General features: G+C 57.8%; 1 protein-coding gene across 1 annotated transcript in view; it reads left to right on the top strand.

Moving 5' to 3' along the window:
- The first annotated feature begins 554 nt into the window (after nucleotides 1-554).
- Nucleotides 555-23,622, top strand: part of PLXNA2 (plexin A2) — a 199,956-nt gene continuing 176,888 nt past the window's right edge. The window contains exon 1 of the mRNA XM_062210276.1: nucleotides 555-1,189. The gene's annotated coding sequence lies outside the window, so the exon portion shown is untranslated. The remainder of the gene's footprint in view (nucleotides 1,190-23,622) is intronic.

Below are 23,622 nucleotides of genomic sequence, written 5' to 3'. Positions count from 1 at the left end.
CTGAAATCCAAAGGCGGACATGTGCACCCCCACGCCCCCCCCCCCCACGCCCGGAGACCCCCGTGTCAGCCGCCTCGGCCGCGATCTGCTCCTTCCGACTCGCCCCTCACTCCAATCCAAGATCAGAGGGCGGCGCGCAGGACGCGCGCGGTGACAGGTGATGCCCTCACCCGCTCTGGCCTGCGCTCCCGGAGGCTGAGCCGCCGGGGCTCGCCCAGGCCCCGACCCGCCTCCCCAGGCCCCGGAGGCGTCTCCGGCCCCCTCCCGCCCCCCAGAAGGTGGCCGGCGGGTCCGCGCTGCGCCGGGCACCGGGCAGGCTCCGGTGCCAACCCTGCTGCTCCTTTGTTGACAGCTCGCGCAGGGGGAAGTCCGTGCGGGCGGGGCCGGGGGCCGGGGGCCGGCGGCGGCGGCGGGCGGTGCCAGCGGCGGGCGCGGCCCCAGCCCGGGCGGGCGCGGCGGCAGCGAGCGGGTTAAGGCGCGCGGCCTCTATGATAATGAGCTGCGCGGTAATATAGGGAGGCCGGCGCCGAGGGCTCGCCGCCGCCGCCGCCGCCGCCGCCGCGGGAGCCCGAGCTGCCGGGCGCAGCGGGTCCGCGCCAGACTGGAGCGGGAGGGCGGCGGAGCGCAGTCGCCGGGGACCTGGCAACCCGGAGCGCGGGCGATCGGCAGAGAGACCCCGCGAGCAGGGCAGCGGCCAGGAGCGCGGGCGCCCGGAGAGCGGAGCGCAGCCCGGAATCAGAGCTCCGGAGAGCCGGGCTCCCGGAGGAAATGGGGCTGTGAACGACCCGGCGAGCCAGAAGGGAAGGAAGCGCCGCGGTGGCTGATGTCAGAGGAGCCCGGAAAGTGGCGCTGGAAAAATCTGAAGACAGCCCGGGGCTCTGCTGCTTGCCCGGGAGGGACCTCGCCGGCCACCCCCACACGCCCCCTGGGCGGCAGCCACCGGCCGGGCTGCCGCGGGGCGACGGAGGACGGAGGGACGCGCGGAGCCGACGCCGAGGGGCCACTCCAGGAATACAGATAAGTGGCTGCCGGCTGGACGTGGGTCTTAATGCATTCGGACTCCATGTGGATCTGGTCGTCCCCGTGATTCGGAGCTGCGGGCAGGAGAGGGGCGCGCGCAGCCCTCGGCAGCCGGCGGCCGAGGCACACGGAACAGGCACGGAAGGGCAGACCGACGTCGCCGAGCTGGGTAAGCGGCGGCGCGGCCGGGCGCCCTCCGCCCTCTCCCCAAACGCGCGCACGCCCCCACCCACGGGCGGCTCCTCCCGCGCCCGGCCTCTCCCGGGTCCCGGCCCCAGGCGCCCGGGCTCGGCCACGGCGGGCGAGTCTCCGCGCGCGGGCTCGGCTACTTTGGCTACCGGAACGCGGCGTGCGCGCGAGTGCCGTGGACTCGCAGCCGCCGCCGCTGCCCGCCGGGCTTCCCCGCCGGCCGCCGGCTGCTGCCTAGCCCGGGACTGCGGGTGGCGGCAGCGCTCCGTGGCGCGCCTGCCTGCACCGAGCACCTGCTGGCACGCTGCGGCTTTGGGGAGCCCGGGGTGGGAGGGAGGGCGCGGCGAGGTTGCCCCGAGAGCTGGAGCCCAGGCAGGGCCTCCGGGGCGCGAGCAAGACCAGCCCCCGGCCACTGTGGCCCAAGATCCATGTGGGGGCGTTCACTCTGGTGCCAGAGTCCCCGGCGGCCGCTGGCCCTTCCTTCGCGATCAGGGACTTGGAATTAGGGGCAGGGGTATGCATCAGTGGCGCGAGTTGGGGAAGGCCCAGAGAGCAAGGCTCCGAATGAGGGGGTCGTGCTTCAGTGTAGCCCCCAGTGGGAGCGCGAGGGTGGAAGCGGGAGTTTGCCTCGGGTCCGAGTAGCCTGCGAACCATTTGCGACTGCCTCCCTCGGTGTGTTCTGGCTTGCCCCACCCCACAAGTGATGTAGAGGTCCTAGAAAATCCTGGCCCCTTCGTACCCACCCCACAGGTAGTTTCTGTAAACGTTCATCACGGTCTAGAGGGCCACAGGGAGTCACCGGAAACTGCCATTCCAGGGCGCTGAAAAAAAAAAAATGTCCACCTGTTTAGCACGACCCTTGCCCTAGGAGCTGCCTGTGCAAACAGGACTCAGCTCCCGGGAAAGGAACAGAAGAGATAATGGGGGAAGGGAACCGGGTAGCGGACTTGGGATTCCAGGTCAGTTAACGGTCCAAAATTGAGAACCCCCAAGAGCTGGCTATGGGAATATGCTCTGGTCTCCTGGAGGGACCCCACACTCTAGGGAATGTGGCACTGGTGGTGGGCTTGCAGGGACCTAAGGCAGGATGAGCTGGGGTCAGGTTGATGGCAGCCACAGGCATTTGGGGGTGGGTTACTCCCCCCAGGACTCAGGAGCAGAGGAGACACGGTGTATGGGCGACATAGCTGAGTCCCCGGGCTGGGCGCCGGTGCGCGCCTGCGGAGCCGGTGTCGGGTTCAGCTCTCCCCTCCCCACACAATAGCAGACTCCTGTCTCGCTGGGCTGCTTTCCCAGACCTTGAAACTTCACTCTTCCCTCTGGGCTGGCTTTGGGTTCTGGGGCCTTCCTCTGAGCGCCGACAGAAGAGACAGCCCGGGCGGGGGGGGGGGGGAGAATTCAGCTTTTCCTAATTGAAATGCACAACTGTTGTGCGATCACCCCAGAAAGCTCTGGAGTTGCTGGCAGCCCCCTCGCCTCTGACCTCCAGGCAAGGAGAATTCATTAACTTTCCCCTCTCTGCACGGAGCACCGTTCGAACCAATCACCTGTGATGTCCTGCAGCAGCCTGCAGGGGTAGGAGGCTGAGGACAGAGGGGAGGGACCTCAGGATCAGGGTGGACTCTGCCCAGACACCCTGGGGACCGGGCTGCCTTCCTGTCCCCTTCTTCCACCTGGCATTACCACCTCTGTTACCTCCAACTCGCCCTGCTCCAGAACTTGGCCCAGCCGGCATTACCTAGAACCAGTCCCCACTGTCGCACAACCCATCCTTTTCAGGGACCAGCCGTTCAAAAAGGGAGGGCAGTGCACACGGCCCTCTGCTCCCTCACTGTCCCCTGCAAATTGCATTAGGATGGGGGCAAATTGGCTTGCAGAGCAGTTGAATTCCATTTGGAGCCACGTGCAGGGGAGTAGCTGCGGAGAAGCTGTAGGGTCTGGAAGAGTAGAGGTCCGTGTCCAGGGTGCAGAGTCCAGCCAGACTGGCCTTTCTCTTTGCAGGGTGGAAGGGGGTCTCTCACAGCCTGGAACGGGGCCTCTGAGCCCCATTTGGGACGGAGAGTAAATGGTGAGGTTGCCCATCCATGGGCCAAAGCCATGTCATTGCCAGGCTGGCTCCCATGTCACAGCTGGCCCGCCACCACCCCTGTGTCTGGAACCCCAGGGAACTTTCACCCTCCCACTCTCTTGACCGTCAGGAGCTGCAGAGGTGGATGTAAAAGTTCACCATCTGTTGTCCAGAAGTCCGCGCTCAAAATGAGGTTTAAAAAGAAAACCGGTAACGAACAGCCCCTTCTCCGCGAGCTCCCTTTCTCGCGAACAAATACTTCTGATTATTCAGCTGATCTTTATTTCATGGGCATGGTGGACGCAAACGTGGGAGCGGGAGAGGAAACGGGTGACAATGGTTAAACGGACGAGGCAGCCGCCGGCAGCAGCCCGGACGCACCCGTTCAGGTACCGTGGAATATTTATGGCGCTGGAGTTGTCGCTGTTCGGGGCCTCACAGTCTCTGTCCTACCGCGTTTTCTATGATTGCTTCCCCAAGATATAGTTTGGTGTGGGGGAGGCAATCCGCGTCTCCAACATCACCCCCCCACACACACACACACACACCCAGCTGTCTTCCTGCATTGCCACACAGCTGTCTCTGCACACACAGACTGGGGCACAAATGGAGGCCAGGAGCACAAGCCAGCCCCCCACCCCACCCCCATTCTGATCATAAAGAGACTGGAGCATTGTGTTACAGTCTGTTAACTAGAAATAATTCAGGACTGTCCATAGGGAAACCGGTAGGAACAGGCTTCGAGGTGCTGGGTTTTACAGCTCATGTGCACGCCATGCCCCCCACCCCTACCCCCACCCTCACCCTGGGCAGTCTGTTATCAATTCATTATATGTGAATATTCTGTCCTCCCCTTCACATATGCTCAGTTCAAACAATGATGAATGGAACCATTCCCTTATGGGAAACAGTTTTTTCACTTAGTTACAAAGATTTCATGCCTGATTAGAGTAAATGAGGGCTGGGTGTGTGTCCACTTCTTTTCTGGTCATTTCTAAAGGTGAGCCCTGCGGAGACAGAGAGAAAGGGGTCAAACAGCTGGTCCCAAGGCGCTCGCCCGCAGGGGTGGCGGTGAGAGGGGATACCCCCTCCCTCCTCGGCTTAGCCCCAGGCTCCCCGGGCCCCCTCCCCTGGCATCTGGGCATATGGAACCTCTTTATCTAGCTCTGCACTGCTCCATCTGGAATTCGAGGGCAGAAATAGAGGCGAGAAAGTTCTTTGTTGGGGAGCAGGGTCCCTACTGGGGAAGGGAGTGGGGAGAGCCAGGTTTGGGCCTGAGCACTGCTCAAGTTCCAGCTCCCGCAGTTGGTTAACCATTAACCCCTGCCCTGCCCTGGCCGTATCTCCGCCTGGTTGAAAGCATATCTTTGGGAAACCCAGAGAGCCAGCAGGTGTTCCCCCTGTCCTCCCCAGTCCCAGGCCTGGGCCCTGGCCCCACCTACCTCTTTCCCTCCCTCTCCTCCCCCCCCCCCCGACACTTTGCTCACCCCATGCCAGCTGTCCCTTCACCCTGGCAGGCACTGTCAGTTGTCTGAGTGGCTGGGAGGCCCGGGAGCAGGCAGGCTGGTGGGAAGGACTGATGGAGAGGCACCAGCTGGTTTCACTCCGAGCTCAGGTACACACAGCTTCAAAGGCCGGAGTGTGCTTCCTGGGGGTGGGGGGGTGGGTTTGCCCCGCTCCCTTCTGCAGCAGCCCTAGTCTTCCCAGGGCTTCTCTCTGGCTCCGGTTCCTGGGTCCCTGTGCTGACCTTCTGAGCCTAGGCCTTTCCCAAGCATCTCGAGCTAGGCAGATTCCTGGCATTTAGAACCTCAGCGAAGATCAGCAGGTGCACCAAAGTGCAGCTCGGGATACAGGAGCAGGCGCACACGTGGCCAGGCGGAAGTCGAGATGTAGACAAAGTCTCGGATAAACAGAGAGCGGCAGGGTGACAGAGAGCGGGAAGATAAAGGCAGGGAGGCCGGCAAGGACAAGCCGAGCCCCAGCAGGGAGGGAGAGCTGGAGAGAGCAGAGCCACCAAGGCTCCGCTGGCCTGGGGCGGCTCTGGGCTCCACGAGGACGCCGCAGTAGCAGGTTCTCTCCACTAGAGGGGACTCGTGAGAATCAGGCTGGGCTGAAACAGTGGCTTTTGTGCTTTGGGATTTTTTTTTTTTTTTTTTTTTTTTTTGGGAAAAAATAGCTGAGATGCATTAGAAATTGCCAGCTGTCACTACCCAGAGACTGCAAGTGGTGGGGTCCTATTGCTCAGGGACCTCCGGGCCCCTGTCGTCTGCCTGCAGGGGCTGGGAAGGCGCCCGCAGCCTTAAGCCCTGTGAGCAGGGTCTTGGGCAGCTCCGGAGAGGCCTGCCTGGACTGGACAGGATGCCGGCCCAGGGGTGGGAGGGCGGCAGGCCTGGGCCTTCTCAACTTAGCGGGCGGTCCAGCCCCCCGCTGCGCTCCGACCTTTCTCGGCCAGCAGCAGAGGTGTTCAGCCCATCCCCAAGGCGCCTTCCCAGGCCCTCCCCGTGTCCTTAAGGGCGGATTTTCCAGGCACTCTCAGGTGGTGGCAAAACTGCTCCCGAGGAGACTTTTTGTAAAGAAGGGCTTTGCGAGGCGGAGCGCGTGGCAACGTTGTATCACTGATTTAATCTCTGTCTTCATGCTCTCTGTGGGAGCCTTTCTCTGAATTATAATTCCCCTTTTCATTTCAGCAGAGGACAATATTGAGAGAGAGAGAGGGAGAGAGAGAGAGAGAGGGAGAGAGCGAGAGATCGAGGGAGCACAGAATCCAGAGGCCTTTCTCATCCAAGGAGATAATAAGTGTCCACCGTTGGAATGGAAAAATCCGGAAGCAGGGGGCCTGACCATGCTGTGTGCCCTGATGCTCGATCTCCATCTCCATTTGGCTCCAGTTTACCTGGGGGTCGAGGAGCGGGGAGGGAGGACAGAGAAAAGAAAAAAGAAAAACAAGATAAATGTATCATGTTATGAAAGTTTAATCCCGCTTTTCCTTGGCTAAAATTACTTTCAGGATGAGTGATAAAAGGCAGTGGAGTTGCCCTTGGAAAGTTCAACTTGACTTTGAGAAGGAAGGCGGCGGGGGGGGATCCTGGGGGTTTAGAGTAAGGAGCTGCAAACATTTCTCTCCCCTCTGTGACCCTCCCCCTCCACACATATGCCTGCTTGCAGACACACATGCCTGCCTGCACACACACGCACTCACACACACACACACGCCTTCTCTCAAGCACTTCTCAGCCTCCTCTGAGCAATTATACTCCCAGGCTCTCTCTTTTTATGTTTAAACAGCCTCTTGCTTGCTCGCTCGCTCGCTCGCTTGCTCGCTCTCTCCACCTCAGTTTCGTGTGTGGGTATGGAGGAGTTGAGAGAGGGGTGAGAACCGCTGCATGACCCCCCCGCCTCTTGCTCCCCACACTGAGAGCAGGCATTGGAATCCGCTGGAGTTTAAACTTAGAGGATTGTGCACACTTGTAGAGCTACTAGCACAGGATGGCGAAGGAAGAGACGGGGCACTGGGGGGAGTGACAGGTGCATGAGCTGAGTCCCCACAGTGCCTGTGGGAGGAGGCAGCCTGGACTCGACGGGGGGCTCAGTGGAAGCGAGGGTGGGGAGCTCCTCAAAGCTTCTCTCCCAGTCTATGGGTGGTACAGGGCTCCGGGAGAGAGACTCGGGGGCCTGAGGACTTCGCAGCTCTGGTGCCCTACTGTGGCCAGCCCCTTAGTACCACCCCTGCCCAAGTTCTAGTCCCCCCGCCCCCGCCCCATGCTGTTCTCCTCTGTGGACTTGGGATGGGTAACACCAATAGTCAACATCGGGTACCCCCCAGGGTACCTGATCCCCAGGGCTTCCCGCAGTGTATTCTGTGTACATTGCATCCCCTTCCGGTGCAGTGTGGTTAGTCAGGAAACGTTAGTACTCACCCCGGTCCCTAGGTCCTCCGCACGGAAGTGCCCTGCTGTTACCGGATTGAACTCATGAGGAGCTGGGAGACAAAATTCACATCTGACCTCTACTCCCTGGCCGGGCAGGGGCGGCCACTCCGTGGGCCACCTCCGCCCTCCTTTTTGCTACCTGGAGAAGGATCTGAACTTTGGAGAATTAGGCAGTGTGTGTGACTGCATGTCTGGAGAGAAGGCGTTTGCGCATTCACACTCACACACACACACACACACACACACACCCCTTGTGAAGCTCTGTCAGATCTGCTCTGTGTCTGGCGCCTTCCCTACCTCCAGCCATTGCTCCTGCTCTAGCGGTGGGACAGGGGCTGCAGGGAAGGAAGTGCGGGCCCCATGCCTCCTGCACATCTCCCAGGAGCACACAGTTCGTGCCCGGCATGAGCAAGCACCTTCCAGAAACAGCTTACAATTGCTGTGTGACTGAGCAAGCTCAGTATCTCGGAGCAGGAGGCCAGGCCCGGGGTTCCTCCCTGCAAGGCAGCGAGGAAGGGCTGTGTACAAAAACAGGCAGGAGGACCAGGGACAGACAAGTGGCAAGAGGGGATGTGGCTGCTTTGAAGTCGTTTCCTGCTTCATGAAAGCGAAAGGCCTCGGCAGGGCTGGGTAAATATTGCGTTGACCTCTGACCTCCCACCTCCCCTCAGCTTCTCATTTTCCCCTCCAGAGGAACAAAGCTACCTGGAGGAGGAGAGCCTATTTTCTGAATGTCATGGAAAACAAACAGGGCTCTTAGGTGGAGCCCAGCCCAGGGCCAGGCAGGAAGACCCAGATCCCTTTCCTGGCCTGAGTTAGCAAAGGGCACCAGACCTCTGCGAGCAGCCAGGCCCCCTGAGATGTCCCAGTCCCCTGATGAGATGACCGGCCTGCGCCCCCCAGTCTCCCCACTGCTGTTGCCATCTCCTTCATTCTCTGCGGGATTAAAACCCACGCCTCCAGGGTGGCGGTGGCTGCAAGGCCAGCTCCCCTCTGAGGTTGATCAGGAAACGGAGCAAATCCCAGTCCACCGCCCCACTCTGGGTGAGCCTCCAGCTTCCTGGGCCTGGGAGCTTGGGGAAGGAAATGACCCCCGGGGCTTGAGATCTGGGCCCTGCTTCCAGGGTCAGAACAGATGGTCAGGTGTCAAAGACCAGGGCAACTGCGCTCAGGAACAAAGGGCTTCCCTTCACACTTACAGCTCTTGCCACTTCCTGAAAGATTTCTCACCTGTTGGTCAGTGCTCCCAGGAGAGGGGCAGGAGGGAGCCACCAGACGCTCCAGCAGGACTGGCCTCCGCCTCTGACCCAGCACCTCAGTTCCTCTGTCTGTACAATGGGGATGCATATGTCTTGTGACTGCCCCAGTACCTTTGTTTCTGGAACCACGCATAGGAAGATGGGGTTGGGGGAGTGAGAAAGGTGCTGATCACTATGAACATGGGAAGCTCTTCCAAAATTTAGAGCAGGAATTAAAACCAAGCTAGGACTGTTCTTTCTCCCTCTGTCTCTCACTGAATATTTTGGAATTTTCTGAGAGAAGTAAGATTCTATTTAGAGAACTTCTGTGTGCTAAGGTAGCAAGGCCTGAAGGCTCCGTGAAGCCTGGAAACAGGAAAGCTGATGGTGACCTTGGCAATGAGGCCACAGGCAGGGCTCGTGGTTGAGTGTTTAACCAGGGAGCTCGGAATTTGAATTCTGGATTTGCTGGATTGGGGTTTGGCTAAGTTGGCATTGCCCTGGGCATCCGCCACCCCTGGCCGGGAAGAGGCCAGTCTCCTGGGCCCCCAACACTCTAGGGCTCATGGCACCCCTGAAAGGGGGCTTCGGAGCAAGGGCAGGCACAGCGTGAAAAATACTCACAGGAGCCCAAGCCAGCCCCTGGGCCGCAGGGATCAGGACCTCTGCTGTGGCCCTCCTGCAGAGCGTGGGGAGGTGGCGGAGAGGGGGGCGTCCCCGTGCATCCACCAGCACTGTCCAGGGGCCTGCTAGGGAAAATGTGATCTTAAAAAAACCAAATGACATGACAAAAAAAAAGTTGTTCCCTGTAGAACACGTACGAGTGGTTCCTGAGTATTTGATAGCTGGTTTTGCCCAGGCCCAAATAATAGATGTGAAACCCAGGACCAGACTGGGTGAGTGGATGGCCTTGAGTCACACAGCGAGTCACTACTCACTGTTCTCTGCTTCGCCGCGAGGTTGGCTGGGCCCAGCGGCATCGGGCACGCTCTCCTCCTTGGCCCACTGAGCCGCCTCCTCTCGCCAGCCTCTGGCTCCCCCATCACATGCCCCACGTCGCTCTTCCTTGGGTCTGGGCTGAGGTGCATCTCACGGTGAAGCAGTGTCCCCCTGAGAACTGACCTGTCATTCTCTCTGCCCGTCTGCAGGCCCTCGGTGTGTCCCCCGTCCCTCGGTCACGCTGGGCGGTGCGGTGTAGCAAGGCCCCCCTCTTTCTCATAGCTCCAAGCAGCTTTCCTCCATCCACAGCAAGCCTTGCTATTTGCACAGTCAATGGCTCTGGCAAGGCCAAGCCGCCCCTCCCTCCCCGAGAGCACTGTGGGCACTGTTTGTGCTTCGGTCTCTATAGACTCAGCATTCACAACTTGAAGAGGCTGAGACAATGACCCGAGCAGCTGCCTGCAGACTGTGCTGGCTGGGAGGCGCCCAGAGCTCCCGACTCTCAGGAAGCTGCTGGGAGCCAGAGGCAGGGAGAACTGGGCCAGCCAGAGTTTGTGCACCGTGCACCTGTCAGCTTTCCCAGGCAGCCGTGGGCTGGTCCAGAGGGAATGAGGGGGACACCATTGCAGGCCACCTGACTGGCTCCTGTGGCACTTCCCCAGCATGGCTGGCCAGGCTTTCCACCAGCTGTGCAGTCCCTGGGGGGTGAGAGGGGGGAGGACAGTGCTGACTCCAGGGTGGCAGCCACTTTCTTGCCTGTTAGAAGAAAGTAAAGGAGTTTAGAGCTGGCACCGCCTAACCTCGAACAAGTGTTTTGTAGAGTACCTGCTATGTGCTGAGGATGATGGGAAGGAGCAAGTCACCGTCCAGGCTCTCAGAGAGCTTGCTGTGTGGCAAGGGAGTCGGGGTGTGCTCACCAAGCCTACTCACACTGGCCACTATGGGCATAGCAGAAGGAGGGCAGAGCAGAGCCCGGAAGGGGCCATCTAGGGAAGGAGTGAGCTTTGCGTCATCTGCGTCATCTGGGAATTCAAGCAGAGGTTGGAAGGGTTTCCCACTGGAGCAGAGAGACCTCCACCCACATCTCATCTGCTAAACTTGAGTGCCCCTGGCTGTGAACTCAGTGGAAGGCAGGGCTGTGTGAGTGTCAGGTCCATACAAATGACCTGCAGCCCCCGGCCTTCATTCCCAAGGAGGTGGAGTCGGGTCTCACACTGCTACCCCTGTGGCTGGCCTCAGAGCAGGGTGCCAGGAAGGCTAGCCTGGGATTAGCCCCGCTCTCCCCTGGAGCCTGAATTCTCCCGATCGCATTAAAATTAGCACTCCCGCTACAAGCCAGGGCAGACCCCTCTGAAGGGAGATTTGGTCAGCTCTCAGCTTGCACAGCTCTAACTTCTAATCATTGTCATAAGCAGGACGGAAGCAGCTGCTCACTCCAGTCTATTATCAGCTTGGTTGGAGACAGAGAAATTTAAATGACAGTAAGATGCTTAGCAAAGAAACGAAAAGTCAGTGTTAAAAATAAAGAAAACAAGACAGCTTGTTTCATCGAAATAGAAGGGTTATTAAACAGCCCTGAATTAATCAGTGATCTGCCATGGCTGGGGATTGAAGAGCAGCCAGGCCAGGGCTAAGTGCTAGGAGCAGAGGGGCGGGGGAGAGCAAGCCAGGCCAGGTAGGAGATGCCCCGTCTCCCGTCTCCCATCTCCCGGGCTGGCTGCAGGGACTGGGGCAGTGCTGCGGTGTTCAGGGGGCAGCTGGCAGCTGGCTTTCACCCCCGTGCCCCCTCCCCAACTGGGCAGTTTGGTGTGTGGGGGGGGGCTTTGGCACGCCAGCCTCTTTCCCTGCAGATTTGAGCTTCTGGACTACTGCCATCTGCCACCACCTGTGCCAGCCCCTGGGGCCCCTCCCCCGCCCCCCTTCCCACCAGCCAGACCTGGCTCCCAGCCCAGCCGCTTCTAGCCTCAGGTCTTCTCCCTCAACTTGCACAGGATTCCCCAGGCCCTCGACTGGGCTTGCAAGCGCCTTAGTCCCTGACCCAGTGCCCTGAGAGTGGTAACAGCATATCCTCAAGCGTGAGACAGGGTGGCCTCTGGAGTAGGGACTCTCTCCTTGGAGCTATGGGGTGGCCCCTGTGGCTCCAGGCAGTAGAGAAGCAAGGGTGATGTGTGGAACCGCGGGAGCCCCAGGCCTTGTCTCACCTCCACATCTGGGACCTTAGCCAAAATGTGGATCCGCATATACACCTAAGTCTTCTCACCTGTATCATGGCACGCTGAGGCCACTGTGGACCTCACAGGCTTGCTCGGTGACATCTGTTAAATTCTTAGGGGCCTTTCAAATCGCTGCACAAAGGCTAGTTCGTGGGTCAGTGGGGTCCCTTGGAGATGCAGGAGCACCGCCATGCTGCAGGGGGGCAGGACGTGTCTGGTGCAGGGAGGGGCAGAGAGTACAGCAGCACACATCTGGCCAGGGCCTGGGCGTGACCATCCATGTTGGAGCGCCCGTTGATCACGCCAGGAGCATTTGCTTTGCTCTTTGACCTCATCATTCTTTCTCCCCAGCCTGTGCCTCCCCTCCGCCCCAGCCAGCCCTGTCGGTTCCCCCCTGGCTGTTTACCCTTTTCCAGGCGTCTCTCTCACACCCCATTCATCATGGTGGGGGGGTGCGGATTCTCACTCAGGGAGTTCTTTTCATCTCCACCCCAGCGGGATGGGGCCTGTCATCCGCCTGCTTCCTACGGCACATTCTTGCGTGGCTCAGCCCCTCTGATAATTGTGCCCTTCACTTTCCCTCCCAGGAGCCTGGGGGTGCTTGATGTCCACCTGGAGCTGAGGGGCCCACCCACCGGCCTCCGTGTCTGTGTCCCCTGCCCCTCACGAAGGAGCTGGGGTCTCGGTGTCCTGCAGGCCGAGTGCACGGGCATTTTGGCACAGCCAGGACCCTGAGTTTGCACGTGGCGCTGGTATCCGGCTGCGTGGCCCAGCCCCTGCTGGCGTGTGTGAGTGTGAACATGCCTGTTACTCAAGAGACGCTGCACGACAGTGTGGGATCTGCTCAGCAAGAGCTGGGCGTCTCAGACAAAGAGAGGCAAAGAATAGAAATCGAAGGTGGGAAGGTACAGGGTGGGGACACCGCCTGCTGAGAGACGAGACACAGTTAGGGTTTGGCATGGCAAGGCTGGCTGTCAGTTCCGAAAAGCTCCAGAGACCAGGGGAGGCAGGGTGGATGAGGGAGGAAGAAGAATGCTTTCCTGAACCCGGGACAGACCCTATATGGGAAAAGCCCAGAGCATGTGGGGCACCAGCTGCTGGAGCTGAGACCCACGGCCCCTCCTCCCCGTGGCTCCGGCTCTGCTCCCTCCTAAACCGCCACAGGTGCCGGGCACACTTCAGCAAGGGCTCAAGTGGCCCTTAACTCACTCTCAGTGCAGGAGAGGAGGCGGGAAGGTGACCTGGACACCATGGGGACACCAAGATGACCAGCAGGAGAGGCTACTGGGGACCCCAGGTCAGAGAGGTGGGGAAGGTGGGACCTGCAGCACTAGGTTCTTTCCAAGCGGGCTGGGTGTCCCAAGCTGGGCACTCGGTGACCACATTGTGCAGTGACCACCCCTCTCCCAAGTTAGAATAGAGTTCAAGTTTGTCACCATCTTCGCGGTCAGCTCTGGCTGCCAAGGAGATGATGCCCTTGTACACTTGTTTCTGCAAAACCAGGAGCAAGAGTTACTGGTGTTTGCTCTGAAATTAGAGCATTTACAAAACAATGTCACATCCATTGCCCTGTGGATTCCCACCACAACCTCAGGGGCGGTCATTGCACAGCTGAGGACAGGGAGGCTCCGAAAAGGTGAGCGCGCAGGTTCAAGTTCACCACACATGTAGTAAGTGGTGGCAGGAGACTGGAGCCCACAGCTCCACAGCCCTGTCCCTGCTGCCTGCAGAGTCCCCGGAATGCCTTGACCCTCCTCTGTGAAAGGACCATGTTCTGACTTTCCCCGCCCACTCTGTTTTTGACCACGTGATGTGGCCGTCGGAGGCTTTCCTGATCTGCCGTGGCTCAGCATTTTCCTGCACGAGTCTGGATTGTGCTTTCTTCAACGACGCGGCGGGAATCTTCCCACTCTACCCCATCTTCCCCCTCCACCCCTTGCGCCGAGCCAGTGACATTTGCTCTCTACCCAGTGAGTCCAAAATAAATAACTGCCAGCATCTTTCCCAAAGCGTTCACCCTCATCACCACCTTCACAAAATCAGTTTTGTCAAATCCCTGAGCCATGCCAGCTCAAGGCATTCCTTAGGGCAGATGGGCAGCTGCAATGCCGGCCGAGGAAGCTGGTGAGCACCCTGGGCCCCCTTCCTGCTGCTCTCTGCAATCAGACTGAGCACATTCCTGAGGGCCAGTCACCACGTAAGGCCGGCAAGGGATGCCAGGAAGCATGGGGTACTGTTCCTGCCCTCAGAGAGCCTCCAGTGCAATGGGGAGAGCAAATACAGCCACATAAAGAAAGGGTGCTAACGTGTCAGTGCTTTGGGGCAGAGAAAGGTGACTGGGAGCAGAGAGGCCCTGGAGGCCTGATGAGGCTTGGAAGAATGGCCAGACTAAGAAGAAAGTGCAGAGAGACGTTCCAGGCGGAGGGACCACACAGGGGAAGCTGCAGGGAGATTTGGGAACTCAACAGTAAACCAGTGTGTGGGAGAGGCGGGCAGTGAGCCTGGAAAAGATGCAGCAAGAGCCACCTTGGGAAGGACTTGAACTTGGGCACTTGGCATCCTCCGGCAGCCCGGGCAATGGCAAGGAACCATAGGAGGAGCTTCACGGGTGACATCACACTTTGTCCGTGTGCTTAGTGAAGCTTGACAAGCGGCACAGAGAAGAGGCAGTGCAAACGCCCCTTCGCAGGACGCCGATGGCTGAATCGTAGCTGCCAGTGGCCTGCACCAGGGTCTGTCTCAGAGGAAGGCCTGCGTGGGAATGCAGCTTTCTGTCAGGCATCATTTTGGGGGGAAGCAGCACCAGGCTTCCAAAGAAAGTGGTCCATTGTGGGGAACCTTAGCTTCTGGAAACAGACGGTGTTAGAGATGCAACCCCAGCAGGCGCTAACGGTTGAAGCATCCGGGATGGGGAAGGCTCCTTGTCCCCAGAACCAGTTGGTGGCTGCTGTGTGAGGCCACCGAGGGCAGACGGGAAGGGGGGCCTGCAAGAGGAAATAGGAAGCCCTCTCACCTGGGGTCTCCTGGGGGCCAGAGGAGGGAGAGGAGGACAGCCTCCCTGGCAAGAGAGCGGGGGTTCAGGGTCAGCGGTGGACTGGGCGTTGAGACGAGCGCCTGGAGCTTTGTTTGGGATTTTGCTCAGCGCGCCTTTGTTTCTGGCCTTCCCTGCCACGAGTGTGAACTGGAGCTGTGTCATTATTCTTTGAAAGCATCATGTTTAATGGCAGCATAATATGCCATTATGTGGAGTGACTGTGATTTCTTTAACCATTTAGTTGGGCTTTTTTTTTTTTTTTTAACCCGCTCTCCTGCCCCATTTTAATCTCAAAAGAATCCCTGGCTGTCCCTTAGGAAGGAGGGATGACAAGGCAGAAGACACAGGCTCTTTGCAAAGGTCACTGGGGATTGCGTTGAAAGGGGACCACCAGCTGGCAATCTTGTGCCACTGCCAAGACTGCACCTGGGCACTGATGACCACAGCTCCTGCCCGCCCCCACCAGCCCAGCTCCATCACCCAAGCAAACGGTCAGCTCGGGCTATATGCAGGTGAGGCTGTGGAGCCTCAACTCTTGACTCTAAAAATACAGTCCTCGCCAAGTCTGCCTGAACATTCTGGTGAGTTTTCCCAGACTGGTGATAGGAGGGTTTGGCTGAAAAAAAAAAAAAAAAGAGTACATTTTACAAATCCAGGCAGTGTGGGAGAGTGGGGAGGAGTGTGGGGCTCGGAGTCACTGCTTCCTGCCTGGATGATGCTGGCCTTTTCCCACCTTCCAAGGGCTCAGTGTTTCCACCTGTGCAATGGGGCTAATCACATCCAGGCATCACCAGTCACCCACACGGATCCAGAGCCTCTCGAACAGCTGGCCAAGTGAAGGGCAATTCCTAAGCAGTGACAGCAGCTCCCTATTACTGGTTTAGTAATGGAAGCCGCAGTGGCGGTGGGGCTCACGGCCCTCAGGGCTGAGCCCCATCCCACTTTTATCCTTTCTCCTGCCTGTGGAAGGAACCTAGGAGCTGCTTTTCCTGTCCATTCCTCCCATGGCGTTACAAATACAGCAGCTCCATCACTGTAGCGGTTACACAGGGTCCTGCTCAGAGGCAGGGGAGAGATGGGGGCTCCTTTCTCAGATCCGCTTCTTGCAGACAGCAGGCACCTCCCCAGGCGTGCTCCCCGCAGCCTCAGGGCCCTGCAGATTCCCAGAAATTCTTTCCGCCCAGGGGAAGGTGGCCATGGCAGGGCTGTGCTCCCCCTGGGACCTCCCCCAAAGGGGGTTGAAGAGGGCAGAGCCTCAGGAAGCCTGGGGGGCGGGAGGCAGCTGCTTGAAATTGATGGCTCCTGTAGTTTGGTTTGCACCGTGCGGCTCTCTCAGCTCTGCCCGGGTGGTGACCTTTAGATAATAAAGGGAATTCTGGGAGATTCCTGACAGGCCTATGACATATGGGGCGGGGCTGCAGGGTCACACGGTGTATCTCCTTGCCCCCGGCCCCAGGGTAATGAATCTTGTTTTGACTTTGCAAAGCCAGTGCCCCAGAGAGGAGCAGAGCTGCCCCCTCCGCCCCCACCAGGCAGCCCCTGGGAGGGACAAGTGTGTGCCTCCGAACCTTTCATCATGGGGGGATAACTGCGAGCTTTGCAGCCCTGAGAGTAGCCGACAGACACTGCATGCTTTGCTGGGGCCCTGGGAGACTGGAGAAGGGAGGAGGGGGAGACAGCAGAAGGCACTCCCTGTGTCAAGAGCAGTGGTCCCAGGACAGGGCCCAGGGCCAGTGTGGGTGCTGGGGTGGGGAGCCCCGAGGGCCTCTCGCCGGGCGTCAGGAGCAGCCCATCAGGGCTGGGAGGCTGGCACCTGACCAGTATTCACTGTCCAGAAAGGTCAGGACCCGCTGTGCATGGAGAGCAGGCAGCAGCGAATCCCTTCCCATCCTGAAGCCGGGAAGCACAGAGCAAGTGGGTTTCAAAGCCAAACGACGCACAAGTTGCTGCCCTGGGCTCGCACAGAACTGCGGCCGGCCCGGTCTCTGAGATTCTGGGCCCTGGGACTGCTCATGGTGCACACACTCCTTTCCTTTCCAAGATCAACTCCCGAGCCACAAAGTCAGGGGCCGTCACTGCTCCTGGCTGCTGTCACGCGGGGTCACAGATGAGTGTTGTCAACAGCAGACGTTACTTCCTAGCCTTCCGAAGGCTGGGAAGTCCCGGATCCCGGTGATGGCAGGGTGGGAGCGAAGCGTCTGTTGGGCCCAGGCCTCTCTCCTGGGCTTGTTGATGGCCATCTTCTCCCCAAGGGCATTTGCATCATCTTCCCTCCGTGGGTGTCAGCCCCAAGCCCCCGAGCCCCAGGCTGTGGTTGCACTGGCCCACCTTAGTGCCTACATCCTGACACGTGGTAGGGACCATTCTGAGGTGCTGAGGGCTAGGACTTCAACATGGGGTTGCTGAGGGGACTCAATTCAACCCCAACACCTGCCATCCTGCCTGTTGCCCGTAGCTGGCCCCACACCTGTGCCCCGTCACCATGCCTCTGTCCACTGTGGAGGAGGCAGAGTGCCCGTTGCTGTTGTGCATGAACTTGGGGAGGGGGGTCCAGGGGCCTTTGCCAGGGCACCGCCAAGAGCGCTGCTCAGCTGTAACACACAGCCCCTCCCTGCTCACCCCCTGTCACCGGGACTCACTGGAGGTAGTCACCCAGCGCTGCCCTGACAGACCCTGGCGGGGGTGCAGTCGCACCCATGTCACCTTCTGCAGCATGTGGGCAGAAACCCTGTGCCTGCTCTCTCTTCTCGCTTCCCTCTTCCCTCTCTGGGGCACAGGATCGCCACTTAGCTTCACATAACAGCCCAGCGTCTGGGGAAAAAGTGACATTCGATTAATGAAGCAAACACAGCTGGTACAGCAGTGACATCTAAATTGTTCCTTTGGTCCCGTTATTTTCCATAGGAAATTCTCCCTCTCCCCTCTCCCCGCACCCCTCCCCCTCTCCCCTTTACATCGCGTGCATAAAATACGCTAATAACAATCTTGGTGTCTGGGCATGAGTGACAGCTGAAATAAGAAAAAGACTAATCGTACCTCCTGCAGCCCTGTCACATGGAGATTAAATGAGTCCCCCTACCCACCCCCTCCCTGCTCCCCACCGCCTCTCCCCTCCTCTCTCCCCTTTCTCTCTCTCTCTCTCCTGGTCTCTTCTCAATGAGAATCATGGGCATTTGAATAATAATATTATAGACGCCATCAGGGTGACAGTGGGGAAAAAATCAGCTCAAACCCATGATTATTTCTTCAATCTAATAATTATTTAAATACCAGATAACTCCTTTCACTCTAATTGAGGCCTTTCAGCTGCCGGCATCGCCAGGGCCTTCCCGCCCGCCCTCTTGCTCACCTTGCGCTCCCCAACGTGCCTGGACTACGATGGAGGTCGGGGTGCGCTCGGGCTGTTTGCATGTGCGGTGCACAGGGGACAAGCAGGCGGGCCGCGGAATCTCATGTCCGCAAGGTTTAATCCTTGTGACTTGTGATTCAGAGAGATCTTAGGCCAAATGGAGCCTTCGGAGGTCATCGGGACCAGTCTCCTGCCTCTGAGTAAGCTTCTCCCTAGACGGCTGCTGGGGAAAATCAGGGTCAGAAAAGCCCACGCCTCTGTGGCCGGCTGCTCCAGGGTGGCTCTCGGGAGAGGCTGTCCCCCTGCATGTCCGGCTTCGGTCTCTTCCATTGTAGCTGTGACCCTTTGGGGAGAAGGAGCTCTCTGTGCTTAGACTAAACCTCACCTGTCTGGGCTTGGGACCTCCGAGTCAGGTGACCTTGCCTGGGCCTGGAGGTGGAAAGAGGTCATTGTCCCTGCCACGTCAGGAGCCTTTCTGTTCTGTTCTCTGCCCCTTGATCTTGGGCCTGAGCTGGCCTGAGCTGCCCTGAGCAGCTCCTCTCTGTCCAGGCCCCATGCCATGCTCACTTCTGCTCAGCACGGGGCCACCACCAAAGACACGTTATTCCCTCTAGACAGGACAGCTTCAAGGGAGAGCGTCACCCACTCCCAGCCTCCCAGCCCCCACCTCTGAGGGAGGAAGGGCTGGGCTTTCTCACTGCAGCCTGGCCCTGGTTCCTTTGGGCTCACCTTGAGCCACTTGCTTTTTTTCCTGTGGCCTTTGGTTTCCACATCTTAAAAAAGGGTCATGATTGTAGTCATTCTGTTGTGTCCTTCAGCATCCACCCTGAACACCTGCTACAGGTCTACCAGTTGGACAGGAGAGCTGGGGCGGGGTCAGGCTCCCCTCCACCACAGAGGAGAGACAGGTCCTTCTCTGACGTCACAGACTTTAGTTTTGTGCCTTTCTCCTGGCTTCTAGGGCCAAGGCTGCAGCGGCCACCTTGTAGGTGCAGTAATAACGTTAAACAGCATTCACTGTAATGGTTATGAATAGGAACAGCACCAGGACGGTGTTGGAGGTGATGTCGATGGTGGTGATAGTGGTGACAAATGGAGTGGTGATGGCGGAGCCACAGATGGGTCCAAGCATGTGAGATCTGCTAATGTGGACTTTGGCCCAACTGGATCCTGAGTCTGACTCCTGTTTCCCTCGGTGGCTTTTGCAAAAATGGAGCCCACGTGACAGCACTGAAGCACGTGCACCCACCTCTCCGAAAAGAAGGGGACGGCAGGGGGAGGGAGTCCTCCGCTGAGCTCAACTGCAAATGCCTGATTGTTGCTCGCTCCCTGCTTTGTCACTGACATCTGCGGCAGCTGATCGGAAGCTATCAGATGCCTCCCCTGGCTGTCACCGGCACCTGCCTCCTGACTCCCGATCCGGGAGATGGTGTCATTGGGCCTTCCAAATAAAATATTTAGTGGCACTGGCTTCCCAAAGAGGCAAGCGTGGCCTCTCTTTGGCATCGAGACTGCTCCGGGTGACATGTCCTGGGAGGCCCTCCTGAGAGTCCCAGAGCAGCAAGCCCTGGTTTGAGGCCGGGAGTGGGGGGGAAGGAAACGGGTGGGAGAGTAGAGATTAGCAAAGTTTTGGCTTTGGAGAAGGCACGTGACAAGTGACTTCAGGAGCTAGGCAGAGAGAGGAGCTGTGACAGAAAGAAGGGCTATGGCGTTGCTAGTTAAAGTTGGGGTGAGCTGGGATTCCTAAGTCCCTGCATGATGATTCTGTCTCTTTAACTGTGGGCTTGAAACGCCCACCTTCCCAGGATGCACCTGTCACACGCGGGACCAGGGCACGTGCTCACACTGGTATATCCGATTGGGGGCCCACTCCCTTCCTTGTGAGAGAGAGGGAAGGCGGGAGAGAGCTCTCTTTTACCATGCACCCTGCATAGGGGCATCGCTCTCACCTTCATTCCTTCTGCCAGGGCCCAGACAGACCTCTCCTGCTCTTACCTAGAGGTACCGTTTTTGGATTTTTTTTTCTCTTTTTCTCATGGACAGGCAACGCTTTGACCCACTCATGATTTCTGTGTGGGGCAGCCTGTACTCAAGGGTGGAATATGTGTTTATTTCCTCGCTGCTAAATAAGTTTTGTTCCGGGGCCAGTGCTGTGGCTCACTTGGCTAATCCTCTGCCTGCGGCGCCGGCATCCCATATGGGCACGGGTTCTAGTCCTGGTTGCTCCTCTTCCACTCCAGCTCTCTGCTGTGGCCCAGGAGGGCAGTGGAGGATGGCCCAAGTGCTTGGGCGCCTGAACCCGCGTGGGAGACCAGGAGGAAGCACCTGGCTCCTGGCTTCGGATTGGTGTAGTAGCTCCAGCTGTAGCGGCCATTTAGGGGGTGAACCAATGGAAGGAAGACCTTTCTCTCTGTCTTTCTCTCTCACTGTCTAACTCTACCTGTCAAATAAATTAATAAATAAAAGTTTTAAGTAAGTTCTGTTCCTATCTCACACAATATTACCCTCCACTTAGTATTTCTATCTCTGTGGGAGGCAAAAACCTGGATTGGAAATTAATATGCTCATTGCCTACCTCAGAAGAGGCATCATAAAAACAAAACTCTAGGAGGAAATTGGGGTTGGGAGAAACACTAAGTACACGAAGTCATAGACATACATTCACTGCCCTGACTCCTACCAAACTGGGATGGAAAATTCACTTTTTTAGAAAACACAAGGTTGATTTATTTATTTGAAAAACAGACTGACAGAGGGAGAGACAGTGCTCTTCCATTTGCTGGTTCACTCCCCAAATGACCTCCATGACTAAACTGAAGCCAGGAGCCTGGGACTCCATCTGGGTCCCCTGTGTGGGAGCAGGAGCCCCAATACTGTTGCTTTCCCAGGCACGTTAGCAGGAGGCTGGATCTGAAGTGGAGCACCAGGACTCAGACCAGCACCATATGGGATGCAAGCATTGCAGGCAGCAGCTTAATCTGCCGCACCTCGTTGCTGGCCCCAGAAAAGTCACTCTTAGATTAGGAGGTGGCTGGAGGTGAGAAGCCAGAACTGTCACAATGAATTCCTCCCAACACAGGGGTCTTCTGAAAGTTCAGAGGAAATGTGTACTATGAAAAAAAACCATGCATGGATTTCAAAAAATCTTACTGCAAAATTAACTTCTTTTAATTTTATTTTCCACTTTTTTTTTTTTTTAATTTGGGAGGAAGAGACAGAGATAGAGACAGAGAGAGGAAGAGAGAGCGAGTGAGCTAGTGAGTGTGTTCCCATCCTGATTCACTCCCCAAATGCCGGCAACAGTGGGGTCTGGGCTGTAATTGGATCAGAGCCAGAATCCAAGGACTCAGTCCATGTCTCCCATGTAAGGTAGCAGGGACCTTCTTACTTGAGCCATCACCTGCTTCCTTCCAGGGTGTGCATTGGCAGGCAACTGGAATCAGGATCCAGAGTTGGAAATGTGGGGCACAGGCATCTTGACGGCTAGGCCAGACACGTGCCACTCCCCAAAATTTTGGAAGTACCCCCATAAAGGCTATTGCATCTCGAACTCTTCAGATGAGCCAGGCGCTATTCTAAGTCCTTCATTTGTATTAACTGATGTCGTCACCGTCATCTTTTGAAGCCAATGTTTGTATGAAACTCATTGTCTATGCATGGTAAAAGGGCATCAGTGAACGGTCAATACCCCCACCAAATATTCACAGCTACAGCCCCATCTGCGTGCAAGTCCCCAAGTTCAGAGCTCATATTTAACTACGACACTGCCCTGCCTCTCAGAAGCACAAAAGTGGGCCTCCTTCTCCCTTCCTCTGAGCTCAGACAGGAGGAGGCCTGATCCTTGCCCACAGCTCTGCTCCTTGGTAACCGCAGTGTTGGCATGGAAAGATGGAGCCCCTCAACTTGCCCTTGAGGTCAGCTGTCCTGTGAAGGCCATGCCCCAGGGCAGAGGGCAACCCTCCCCTCACTGCAGAAGGCCAGGGCATGCCTCCTGTTGGCTCCCAGGCAAGTGGTCCCTGGACCGGTGGGGTGAGTTCACCCGGCTGATCACCAGGAGCAGTCTACCCTGGGGTACTACACAGTGGGTGGGAGGGGATCAGACGGATTGCAGGGGTCCGTGGAGGAGTCCTAGCCTCTGTGGGCTCCCTGGGAGAGAAGAAGGCCCTCAGCTGCCATAGAACCGGACTCCAGGAACAGAAGGAACCAGGCCTTGGAGGATTGTCCATGGGGGAGAAGCAAGCTTACAGACTGACTAATTCAAACAGCTTTTATTTGATAATCAAGACACAGGTTCGGGGAGATGGTAGCCCCAAGTCATGTGACCATTCTTGAGAGACGCAGGCAGTCTGAACCTAGGGCTCATGAATCCCTCGCTCTTCACGCCTTCTAGCCGTTAGGCCAGTTTTCTCGTTCTCGTCCGACCCTTGCAGCAGCCTCCCTGCAGTCTGGGAAAGGCCGTGCTAGGACGTGTGCACTAGTATGGTAGAGACGCTCACTTTGGACCCATTCCCTTTCTCCTGCCAAGCGCTTCCTGCACTGAGCTTTGTCTCTGAGTCAGGGACATCTAGGGATCAAAGATCCACCTGTAAGGTTTATTCCACGGAAAGAGAAAATGCTAGGGGTTACTCTTCCAGAAGATCACAGCAAATGCATATTATGATTTTAAAAAATTCACAGATTTCACAATTTTTCAGCCAAATAAACTTTTGTATTCCTTTTTTATTTGAGAGGCAGGGAGATGGAGCCAGAGGGAGCTCCCATCCACTGGTTGACTCCCTAAGTGCCCACAGCAGCTGGGGCTGGGCCAGGCCAAAGCTTGAGCCGCAAATTCAATCCAGGCCTCCCAGGAGGGCGGCAGGGACCAAACAGCTTGAGCCATCACTTGCTGCCTCCCAGGGCGCACATCCACAGGCAACTGGGACTGGAAGTTGAGCCGGTACAGAAACCCCGGCTTGGGATTGTGGGTATCCCAAGAAGCACCTCAGCTCTTAGGCCAAGTGCCCTACTCACTGATGTTGTTTTCTCATGAGCATTTGGAAGTACCCTTGTGGAGGCAAAAACACGAATCAGAAGCTCTGGCAGGAATCCCCAAGGGATAATAATCGCAGTGAACATCCGTGAACACCCACTGTGCCGGCGGCCATGCCACAGGTGCCCTGCCCAGTCTCATTGGCTCCCAGCACAGCCTGACAGGTGGTGCCTGTGCGTTCTCCCATTCTATCCGAAAAGGAGAGGCACTTTGAGCATCCCAGAACCCCAAATGTCTGCCTACCACAGACCTCCCCCGGTCCACACTGTCTCGGGAAGATGATGGGCAGGGAGCTGAGGTGTTGAACTTTGCCTCTCATGGTGTCCCGTGCGTGCATGAGTCTCTGTCCCTACCCACATGCTAAACATGTATGTGCATGTATGCTGTGGAGAAGGCAGGAGTGTCACAAAGAGCACTTTCTAAAATCCGAAGCCCTGAGCAGGGCGTGGTGACAGTCACCTGCCTCCTCCCACCTCCTCCTGTGACGCATACTCAGGCCCTGTGGCCAAGGCAGCATTGTGGCTTCCCACAGCCCCCACCCCCGGGCAGCTGGAGAAGTTGAGGATTCTGTTATTTCCTTTCCACAGCTCCTCTTGAGGGACTCACGTCCTGCT

The sequence above is a fragment of the Lepus europaeus genome, chromosome 14 (genome assembly GCF_033115175.1).
Source record: "Lepus europaeus isolate LE1 chromosome 14, mLepTim1.pri, whole genome shotgun sequence".
NCBI lineage: Eukaryota > Metazoa > Chordata > Mammalia > Lagomorpha > Leporidae > Lepus > Lepus europaeus.
This window is presented reverse-complemented; position numbering and strand designations above follow the sequence as displayed.